Source organism: Dipodomys spectabilis, unplaced genomic scaffold (genome assembly GCF_019054845.1).
Source record: "Dipodomys spectabilis isolate Male_0828 unplaced genomic scaffold, ASM1905484v1 ptg000446l, whole genome shotgun sequence".
NCBI classification, from domain to species: Eukaryota; Metazoa; Chordata; class Mammalia; order Rodentia; family Heteromyidae; genus Dipodomys; species Dipodomys spectabilis.
This window is the reverse complement of record NW_024871123.1, coordinates 222,405-234,777: the sequence shown is the minus strand read 5'-3', so window position 1 is coordinate 234,777 and position 12,373 is coordinate 222,405.

Genomic DNA, 12,373 nt, shown 5'->3' with positions numbered 1-12,373 from the left:
AGACAGGGCTATTCAAATACAAGAAGCTTTTAGAACTCCAAATAGACCAGACCAGAACAGGACATCCTACCGTCAAATTATTATCCGCACAGGATCAATTCAGACCAAGAAAAAAATCTTTAAAGCTGTCAAGGAGAAAAGATCAATAACCTATAAAGGGAAACCAATGAGAATCACCTCAGATTTCTCAGCAGAGAAAATTAAAGCAAGAAAAGCCTGGAATGATGTATACCATCCCCTAAAGACAAGCAACTATCAACCAAGAATACTGTACACAGTTAAACTCTCCTTCATATCCGAAGGTCAAATAAAAAACTTCCATAGTAAAGAAAAATTGAAACAATATATCTCCACCAAACCAGCTCTACAAAGACACCTAAAGATGTCCTACACATAGAAAACCTACAAGACCACAATAAACACCAAGAAACCGCACCCAAGGTGAGAATCCAAAAACCATAGGAAGTACTCAGTTGTGGCAGCCTTAAAGAAGGTGAATAAAATGGCAGGAACTCCCAAATACCTCTAAGTCCTATCTCTTTACATTAATGGGCTTAACTCTCCAATTAAGCGACGTAGACTAGTTGGATTAAAAAGGAAGATCCTTCTACCTATTGCCTTCAGGAATCCCACCTTGTCCATAAAAACAACACATTTTGAATGTGAAAGGCTGGAACAAAATCTACCAAGCAAACAGCTCCCTATAAACAGGCAGGAGTTGCAATACGAATATCAGATAAAATAGACTTCAAATTAAAATTAGTTAGAGGAGATAAAGAAGGTCTCTCAATACTAATTAAGGGATCTCTACTTCAGGAGGTTATTACAACTCTAAATCTCTATTCGCCAAACAATGGATCATCCAAATTTATGCAAAAAACACTACTTTCTCTCAAATCTCATTTAGATCCAAATACATTAATTGTCAGGGACTTTAATACACGACTATCCCCACTAGATAGATCAACTTGGCAAAAACTCAACAGAGAAACCGGAGATATAAACAACTGCATAGAGCAACTACATTTAACAGACACCTACCAAATATTTCACCCAGCATCATCAGAATACACGTTCTTCACAGCAGCACATGGAACATTTTCCAAAATAGACTACATTTTAGGTCCCAAAGCAAACTTTTCCAAATTCAGGAACACTGTAGTAAAACCTTGCATTCTCTCAGATCACAAGGGAAAAAAATTAGAACTCAACATCAAAAGCCACCAAAGAAAGTCCTGTAACATATGGAGGATGAACAACACACTGTTGAACCACCAGTAGGTCATGGAAGAGATTAAAAACGAAATTCATGTGCTCAAGGTATTCAACATAAATGAGCACACAAACTACTAGCTCCTCTGGGACACAGCAAAGGCAGTACTCACAGGCAAGTTATATCTTTGAGTTCTTACATCAATAAATTCGAAAGATCCGAAACTAACAATTTAATGAGACAGCTGAGCCTCCTTGAAAAAGAGCAAGATGAACCCCAATCTTGTAGAAGGAAAGAAATAATTAAAATTAAATCAGAATTAAATGAATTAGAATAAAAAATAGAATCAACAAAACAAAGAGATGATTCTTCTAAAAAATCAACAAAATAAATAGACCCCCAGCAAATCTTATCAGAAAAAGAAGAGAATACACCCTAATAAATAAACTCAGAGATGAGAATGGAAATATCACCACAGAAACAAACAAGATTCAGAACATTATAAGGGAATACTTCTCAAACATTTATGCTAATATGTCTGAGAACTTGGCAGAAATGGACCTTTTCCTAGCAAATATCAACATGCCAAAACTAAATCAAGATGAGTTAAACCATCTTAACTAGTGCATATCAAGCATTGAAATAGAAACAGCAATGAGACCTCCCATCTAAGAAAAGCCCAGGACCGCATGGTTTTACAGCAGAGTTCTACAAGGAATTCAAAGCAGAACACACACCAATACTCTTTCAAATTTTAAATGGAATTGAAAGAGAAAGTTCACTACCAAATTCATCCTATGAAGCTATAATAACCCTCATCCAAAAATCAGGCAGGGACTCATCAAAGAAAGAGAACTATAGACCCACTTCTTTGATGAACATTGATGCAAAACTTCTCAACAAAATTTTGGCCAATCAACTTCAACAATTCATCCAAAAAATCATATGCCACAATCAAACAGGATTCATTTCAGGGATGAAATGCTGGTTCGAAATCCACAAATCAAATAACATAATTCATCACATCAACAAGAGCAAGAATAAGAACCACATCGTTATCTCAATAGATGCAGAGAAAACATTTGACAAGATCCAACACCCCTTTGTGATGAAGGTTCTGCAAAGACTAGGAATCCATGGAACCTTCCTCAATAAAATAAAGACTGTATATTAAAACCTCTAGCCAGTATTATGCTCAATGTTGAAAAATTAACGCCATGTCCTCTAAACTCAGGAACGAGACAAGGATGCCTACTCACTTCATTGCTCTTCAATCCAGTATTGGAATGCTTAACGACAGCAATAATAAAAGATACAAACATCAAGGGGTTCCAAATAGGGAAAAAGAAAGTAAAACTTTCCCTCTTTGCAGATGACATGATCTTGCATTTAAAGAATCCCATGGATTCTGCTCTCAAATTATTCAAGGTGATTCAAAACTTTCGTAAAGTATCAGGGTATAAAATTAGCCTTCAAAAATCAATGGCTTTTCTATATGCCAACAATGAGAAAAGGGTAGCTGAAATCAGGAAAGCAACTCCATTCGTAATAGCTCCACAAAAAATAAAATACCTAGGAATTAACCAAACAAGTGAAGGACATCTATGATGAAAACTTTAAAAACCTTAAAAACGAAATCAAAACAGAACTTAGAATGTGGCAAAAACTCCGATGCTCCTGGATTGGAAAAATCAACATCGTGAAAATGGCAATACTTCCCAAGGCTATCTACAAATTCAATGTGATACCTATCAATATTCCAATTTCATTCTTCAGGGAAATAGAAGACTCAATCCAAAAATTGATATAGAACAATAAAAGACCCCGAATAACAATAACAATCTTTAACAGAAAGAACAGTGGTACTGGCACAAGAGCAGACTGCAGGACCAATTGAATAGACTTGAAAACCCAGAAATGAACCTAAAGACATGTAGCCATCTAATTTTCAATAAGAGAGCTAACAAAAATAGAATGGAAGAAAGACAGTCTCTTCAGTAAATTGTGCTGGCAAAATTGGTTAACTACTTGTGGAAAACTAAAGCTAGATCCTTATATATCAACTTGCACCAGAATCAACTATAAATGGATCAAAGACCTCAGAGTCAAAGCAGATACTCTGAAAACATTATAGAATGGAGTAGGAGAAACCCTAAGCCTCCTTGGTGCAGGCCGAAATTTTTTTAATAGAGACCCACAAACACAACAAATGAAAGAAAGGGTGGAAAATTGACATTGCATGAAATTTCAGAGCTTCTGCATGGCAAAGGATAAAGCTAGCAAAATCAATAGAAAGCCCACGGATTGGGAGAAGATTTTTCACTAGCCATACAACAGACAAGGGTCTCATATCTAAAATATACCTGGAACTTAAAATTTTAAATCCCCACAAAACAAATCTTCAAACAAACAATTGCCCAATAAATAACTGTGCTAAAGACTTAAAGAGAAACTTCTCTGAAGAGAAAGAAGGATGGCCAATAGACACATGAAAATATGCTCAAGCTCTCTAGCCATAAAAGAAATGCAAATCAAAACAACAATGATATACCACCTCATTCCAGTTAAAATGGTTATAAACAAAAATTCTAATAACAACAGCTGCTGGAGGGAATACGGAGAGAAGGGAACCTTACTTCATTGTTGGTGGGAGTGTAAACTTGTTCAACCACTTTGGAAAGTAGTATGGAGGTTCCTCAAAAGACTCCACATAGAGTTCCCTTATGACCCGGCAATCCCACTTTTGGGCATTTACCCAAATGATCACAAACAAGACCAAACTAAAGTTTCCAACACGACTATTTTTATTGCAGCATTTTTTACCATAGCTAAGTTATGGAACCAACCCAGATGCCCCTCAGTAGATGAATGGATCAAGACAACGTGGTATATATACCCAATGGAATTTTATGCCTCCATCAGAAAGAATGACATTGCCACATTTGTTAGAAAATGGAAAGACTTGGAAAAAATTATATTATGTGAAGTAAGCCAGACCCAAATAAACATAGGTCCCATAGTTTCCCTTATTTGCAATATCTAGTATATGTCTGAGTCAAGCAGAAAAGTTCAGGTAAGTTGATATTAGTGGAATGAACCCCAAGATAAGTATTCAAATTTTTTTGTTTTTTTTTCCTTTTATTCAATTGTTTCTATCATATTTATAAGATGATGTTTGTCTTGAGCTTCCCTCCCTTTTTCGTGTTCTTTGTTTTGTTGAATGTTGCAGATCTGATGGGAGTATTCTTCTGCTGGTGTTCTTGTAGTTGTTCTTGTCCTCAGCTCTCTCACGGAATCTTGTTGTATCAGACATCTGAGAGCTGTGATGGGAAAGATGGGATGGCCACATTCCCAGGCTCTGGGAAATCCTTTCTTCTCTCACTCAGTGACTAGGCGTCAATATCCTAACCTACTCCAAAGTTTCCTCGAATCTCTTGCTCACCACTCAGCTACCTCTACTTTCCTCAATGGCCAGTAGTGGTGTCAACCAACAGAGGGAATTCTGGTGCTATAGGGCAGCATGGAATGTGGGTGTGGCCAGCATTCTTGAATCCCATTTGGTCAAAAAGAACCATGAAAGAATGGGGTTGTGGCTGGAATCCTGTGATGCAGGCAGCATGGGCGGAGTAAAGATGACACCAGCTTCGCCAGACCCTTTCCCAGGGAACTCTGTCCAATTCAGTTGGGGACAAAAGGGTGACCTGCTTTATCTGGATGGCTGCACAAATTGTTGTGTATGTCTGTTTGTTGCCAGTCTTGGACCTTAAACTCAGGATCTGGGCACAGTCTGTGAGCTGCATTTGATCAAGGCTAGTGTGAGACACACGTCTCTTCTTTTTTTTTTTTTTTAATTTATTTTTTATTGTGAAAATACTGTACAGAGGGGTTACAATTACATGGGCAAGATAATGAGTACATTTCTTATTAAGCATTGTAGCCTCCTCTTTTGTTTACCATTCCCATCCCTTCCCATCCTCCCCCGCCCCCCCCCACCCAATCCTCCCCACCCACTCCCAACAAAGTTGTAAAGTTCGTTTTCGACATAAAGACTTGTACTTCTCATTGTTGCAACAGGTCCACCTGTATCCTTATTTAAACGACTTGTTTTTCCCCTTCCCCTCCACAAATGATACCAACATCAACACGTCTCTTCTTGTGGCTTTGTTGCCACTTAAGTTGGACAGTGGTCTCAAGGACTTTCCTGCCTACGGTGACTTTGAACATGACCCTCCTTTCACAGCCTTGTAAGTATCAAGGAGGACTGCTGACAGCCAGTAGTGCCTAGCTAATCATTGGTCTTGCTGATGTTCTTAGACAGACCAGTGAGTTCCCAATCCTCAGGTTTAAGTGGTGGGAGCTGGTGCCCACAGTTTGAATCTTGGTCCTGCCACTTCCAGATGGCAGGAGATCCTAAGAAACTCATTTCATCCATATGAATACCAATGGAATATGATGTATGTCATGATTTAATGGGCAGTTCTTGAATGATTCCAGTATAAAATTATACACAATTATATTATACAAAAATGATCGATTTTAGTTAATACTTTATTAAGCATTTAAACAATCACATTCATTAAATGGAGGCAGAATGAAATACCTAAGAATTGGGTGTCATATTGCATAGAGATGCCATTTTTCTGCCAGGACTGGGATTTGAACTCATGTTCTTGGTAACTCTGTTTCACTGTGTGGGAAGGAGAGGCTTGCCTCCTTGAAGTCAAGAAATTCAAGTCTGTTCCTTAGGCCTGAAATCGAGCCTCTGCACTAGATACAATCCTATTCACGTACATTTTAAATATATGATTTATATTTACAGACATATGTATGTACATATTGAGTTCAGTATATTTATTCATTTTATTTTTTGTTTGTTCATGTATTGACTATTTATTTTATTGTCTATTATGGCACATAGAACATTGATTACGTTGATTACATAGGATATAGGTGTGCATATGTATCCTACTTCAAATGTGACACCCAGGACTTTCACAGAAAAGGAAAACATGTGTCACCATCAGCTTTTTACTCCACGATTCATTGTTTGGGAGTTCTGGCATCTGAACTCATGGCCTACAGAACCAAATTCATGAATGGGTCAGTGTCAACATGCCATCCTGGGGCAAATTGAGCTGACAGGAAGTTCCCAGGGCCTGAGATAGAGCCCCAGCGGTTGACAAAATAAGAACAGATTGACACTCAGATGGTAGTACGCTAATAAATATATATCTTTATAGAGTGCCAGAGATGTCTATCCATTATTCAGTTATATAGACTACATTCCTAACAATTCTTGGGTATTATTATACCTCCATGTAATTAATGTTATTGTTTTCATCCTCAATGAGATGTACAAGTCGTTATGTTGAAAACTAATTTTACAACTTTGTTGAGGGGGTGAGGTGGGGAAGGGGGGGTGGGGAGGATTGAGTTGGGAGACAGGAGAAGGATGGGAATGAAAGGGAAGGGGAAACAAAAGAAGAGGCTACAATGCTTGATAAGAAATGTACTCATTATCTTTCCCGTGTAATTGTAACCCCTCTGTACAGTATTTTCACAATAAAAAATAAATAAATAAACTCTTAAGAAAATCGGTGTCCTGAAATCATTGCATCCCTGTAAGAAAGAGTATTCTAGCCGGGCGCTGGTGGCTCACGCCTGTAATCCTAGCTACTCAGGAGGCTGAGATCTGATGATCACAGTTCAAAGCCAACCCCGGGCAGGAAAGACTGTGAGACTCCTATCTCCAATAAATCACCAGAAAACCAGAAGTAGCGCTGTAGCTCAAGTGGTAGAGCGCTCGCCTTGAGCTGAAGAGCTGAGGGACAGTGCCCAGGCCCAGAGTTCAAGCCCCACGACCGACCAAAAAAAAAAAAAAGAGTATTCTTTTAATGTTTCATATTATATAAAATCAACCAGACGACTGAAACATGATGTCTAATTTTATACGAGTATCATTCACGAGCAACTCATTTAACTATGACATTTAAAACATTCCATCGTTATTCTTATAAATTGGAACGAGTCTCTTAGGATCTCCCATCATCCAGAAGTGACATGACTTGGAATCGACTCTAGCCCTATATTGCCATGCAGGACTATGGCCCAATAGCTCAATAGCCCACCAGCCTTCAGCAATGTAAGTTGAATTACCCTTTGGAGCTGTGTCATTCTGACCCAGATGGTCATGGTGCAAAATCTAAAAAGACCATCCCACCACTTATTTTCGGTGCATCCCCCCCCCCCCGCAAGGCCTGGAGGTCTAGGATCCCAGGATCGTCTGTTGTTCCAGTGGCTGCACCCCAGCCTAGGGTGATGGAAGCTGAGGCAGAGTTGCCATGATTTGAGTTCAAGACCTTGCTTGGCAAAAAAAAAAAAAACCAAAAAACAAAAACAAAAAAAACTCCCTGGCTTGCAATTGTTGCCGTTTTATCTGTAAGGCTTTGGATTTGAATTTAGGGTCTGGGTAACTCTGCAGCACTGTGGATGAAAGGGAAGCTCACCATGCTTGAGGACAAGAAAGTCAGGCCTGCTCCCTATGCCTGAATTCATGACCCAGCCCTTGGAAACACACTATTTATATACATTGTAAAGATAGGATTTGTACCTACCTATAGATGTTCAGTCCATATCTTGTTTGTTGTGGTTATTTATTGTATTTCTGTTTTATTCATTTATTTACCACTTATTTTATTGACTGTGATAACAGACATTCCATTTATTATATTGATGACATTATATCACATATATCTAGATTTGTATACATTTTCTCCTTCATGTATTACACCCAGGACACTCAGAGAAAAAGAAAACAGGTGTTACACTCCACTTCTTACTCCACGATCCAGTTGTTGGCAGTGCTGGGACCTGAACTCAGGGCCTAGCAGACCCAATTCATGAATGGGTGTGTCAACATGGCAACCTCTAGCCCACGAAGCTGCCAGGCAGTTCCCAGACCATGTAATTGAGCCACAGCACTGGACAAAATAGCCATACATGGATAGGCAGCTGGTAGTATACCAATAAATATATATTTGTATAGAGTCCAGAGACATCTGCCTAGGATTCAAGTATATCAACTACTTTCCTACCAACTCTTAGGTAGTTATTATGCCACCACTGAAGGAATAGGATTCTTTTCATGCTTAATAGACTATTCATTAAGATCAATCAGCGTCCTAGTATCATTGCATCTAATTTTAGACTAGACATTGATGCACTCAGAAACTTCTCATTTAATCATGAGTTTGCTCACGTTCCATTGGTATTTCGATGCATAAGAACGAGTATCTTGGGAATTCCACATATTGGTAGGTGTCAGGACCAGGACTCGAACTCAGGGCCTACATTGCTGCATGGGCCTATGGCTTCCTCAATAGCCCACTATCCTTCACCAATGCAAGGTGAAGTACTCTTTGTAGGCATGTTATTAAGACCCAGGATGGTCACCTTGGAAAGGAACAAAATGTAAAAATTCATCCCGCGGCTTTCCTCTCTCTCTCTCTCTTTCTCTCTCCATATATATATATATATATATATATATATATATATATACATATATATATACATACATACATATATATATATATATATATATATATATCATACTCTGTGTGTGTGTGTGTGTTTGTGTGTGTGTGTGTGTGTGTTTTCCTGCAAGACTTCAGGGCCTAGTATCCCAGGATCGGCAATGGGCCCATGGCAGCGCACCACCCTGAGGTGATTGAAGCTGAGGCAGAGTTACCACAAACTGAGTTCAAATCCTTTCCTTGGGAATAATAATAATAATAATAAAACCTGGCTCAGAACTCGCACCATTTTTCTGCCACAGCTGGGATTCCAACTCAGTTCTGGGTAAATCTATAACACTCTGGGGGAAATGGAAGCTCACCATCCTTGAAGACTACAATATCAGGCCAGGTCACAGGTCCTGAATTGAAGCCCCAGCACTGGAAAAATTAATGTACCCACCTATTTTACACATAGGATCTCTATTTACATATATGTATGTAATGCATCATGAGTTCAGTGTAGTTACTCTTTTTATTGTGTGTCTTAGTCATGGATGCATTTGTGTTTTATTGAGTATGATGACAGACATAACTGGGCTGACACAGATAACAAATTTTTCCTATGGTTATAGAGTTGCCTATTTAGAATTCTCCATCCTCCCTGAGACCCAGGACATTCACAGGACAGGAAAACAGGTGGATCGATGGGCTTCTCACATTAGGTTTCATCTTTTGGCTGTATTGGGATTTGAACTCAGAGCTTAGCAGGCCCAATTGGCGAAAGGGTCTAGGTGAGGATACCAGCCTGTGAGCAACTAAGGAGCTAGGGGGTTCCCGGGACTTGAGATTGAGCCCCGGAGTGGGGGTGGGGCACAATATTCATCCATTCATAAGCTGAATACCTATTTGGATAGAGTAGGAGTTGTGGCTAGCTGTGTTAGAATCCCACCTACCATGTTGTCGGGTCTTCATTCATCCCACAAAAGATGGACAGGGTCCTAGGAAAGGTAAGTGCAGCCACTCGCACGTTCCCCAGCCTCCCTCATCCTGGGAGACAATCAGATGCAGCAGGGAGTCAACTCAAGCAGGGAAACTCGTTTATTAACACAGAGCAAGCCGTTTTTAAAGCAACAAAGAGTGGGTGGCATGGGAGGGGAGGAAGAGGAACCAATCACTGTCAAGGTCACACCCTATCATGCACCTAAGCTTCCATGGTCTGATTACTTACTGTAAAGCAAATCGGGCTCTGCCCACTCCACTCCCCTTCAGTGTCATCTTTGCTGCCCATGTGCTCTATAGATTCCCTCTTTTTTGTTTTAATGGCAGACCCACCTCCAAGTTAGTTATCTTTTCCCCTCCGCTGTAAAGGTTATTTTAAAAGGATTCCATTGGTAAGGATAGCATTGGCCATGCAGGGGGTTTGAGGCAAGTCTGGGTGTTGAGATTCACCAGACAAGGATAAGGAGGGCCCTTGTGCATGAGCCAAGAGGCCGTCCCAGTTACCTCACATCCCCATCTAGGACAATAATAAACATCAATCCCACGACAGTTAGAAATGTCCAAAGCAGTTCAATTAATTCCTGGGCATATATAAAAGTCAGTATCTCGTAAGGTCATCCTCTTCAGAACCTGGGAGAACCCTGGGTATTGGGAGTTCCACACATGCGGCATGGTGCATCCTCGTGGGTGCCCACACTGCCATTCTACTATAGTGCAGAAAAATAAGGAAAATTTAAAACCAATTGCAGACTTAGCAGAGCAATACTGGTCACCTGGTGTCTTTTAAGTAAGCCAGTTCCTTGTACGTGCCTTTAAGTGAGCACAGGGGTCAAGATGACTTTGAGCTTTACTTTAAGCTCCAAATGGCTCCCAGCATCTCCCCTGTCTTTGTTTAAGGAAGCGAACCCGCCTATCTTAGGTTGGATGGATCGCCTTGTCTGCCTGATCTGTCATCGGGAACTTCTTCAGAGCGAAGCTGAAGGCCCTGTCTTAGGTTGGCCAGACTGACACCCCCTCTTATCCATCTCTGGCTGCGATCCCTATCGGGGGAAATTTATTCACTTGGAGCTTGATCTTATGTAACTGGCTGGCTAAGCTCATAAGAGTTTTGCAGTGCACGTATAAAGCAAGTAAGGCATAGAAAACAATTAGCAAAAGCGTTCCCAGGCCAAGCAATGTCATTAGCAGTCCTTTAGCATTAGCCAGGGATGGGAGAGCAGTCTTTACCACTTCAGAGTCCAGAGGTGGGGGTTGTTCTGGAGCAGATTTTAGACATGTTTACAGGAAAGCATAACAAAAGGTGGTTGTACAAGCAAGTAGTAAAAGAACAATTAGAGCAAGTAACACAAAATAAGTTGCTCCTACAGAAATATTAAATGGTCCATACATAATGACATAGGGTGGTAATCAAAATGAAGGTCAGGCCTCCAGGTTAAAGGTACATCTTCTCTTGTGGTCTATTGATGATTTCTGCATTGTCAGCGCTGATCACTGTCCAGGTCACCTGTTGGGTTGATCATCAGAGAGAGGGACTTGCAAGAGAGACACTTTAAGAAGGACTGCTTACAACAATCCCCCCGCCAAACGGCTGGGGGGGGGGTGGGAAATTACCCCCTACACCCTGCAAGTCCCTCTCCCCGATGATCTTGGGGTTCCTCGGCCCTGGGCTGCCAGCCCCTGGGCATTAGCCTCAGTCATTGCAGATGTCTGAGCCTGTAAAGGTAAAGCTAGTGATTGGGACTGGTGCTGTTGCATCCCCACAACCTGTGAGGTCACCACCCATCTGCTCAGTGAATGCTCTCTCAATCCCGCACAGGCCATGTAGTGGTCTGAATTCATCCCTTCCCAGACTAGTAGCTTTACAAACTGATCTCAGAGGTTCCCTGCTGGCAGCTTGTGGTGAATGCTCTGTTGGACTCAGTCTACAAACTCAGCTGGAGGCTCACCAGGTTTTTGCCTCACTCCTGCTATGGAGGACTCAGTAGGCCATCATCCAGTTTGTACCACGCAGCCAGTCCTGCTTGCCTCACCTGGTCATGGTATGGGCCAGGTATTTCCGCCTGTTTGACGCCAGTGGAGTACCCTTCCCCGTCCCTGTTAACATGGAATAAGTAATAAGTATCGTGGATTGAACCTGACAATTATTTTCTACTTGCCCTCTGCATTCCTCCTTAAAGAAAGCACACATTTAATAAACTGAGAACTGGTGAGGACGGCTTTAGCCACATCCAGCCAGGCTTTAGGGACACCTGGGTGGTAAGCATTGTCCTGTAATAAGCTCTGGGCCCAAGGAGAGTTTGGGCCATCTTCCACCACCTTGTTGCAGAGCTCTTTAAGATCCTTAGCTTCCCATGGATACCATTCCAAGGGCCTGTTTGCTCCTGGTGCCAGATTGACCGGATACGCTTGGGGAAGCAAATCCTGTGGCCTAGGGTCCATGTTCTCAGGTGGCCCTTCCCTTCCAGGGTAGACCTCCTAGTAGGTTACTTCCCCAGCACTCCGCCCCTCTGTTGATGGTTTGTAGGTGTCCGCGTCTAGCAGGTATCTCTCACAGATCGCATAGGGTTCCATACATCCCCTCCAATTGGGGGAATAAAAAGGGGACCTATGACCATCAGGGGCATCTGAATCAGAGGAACTAACTTTG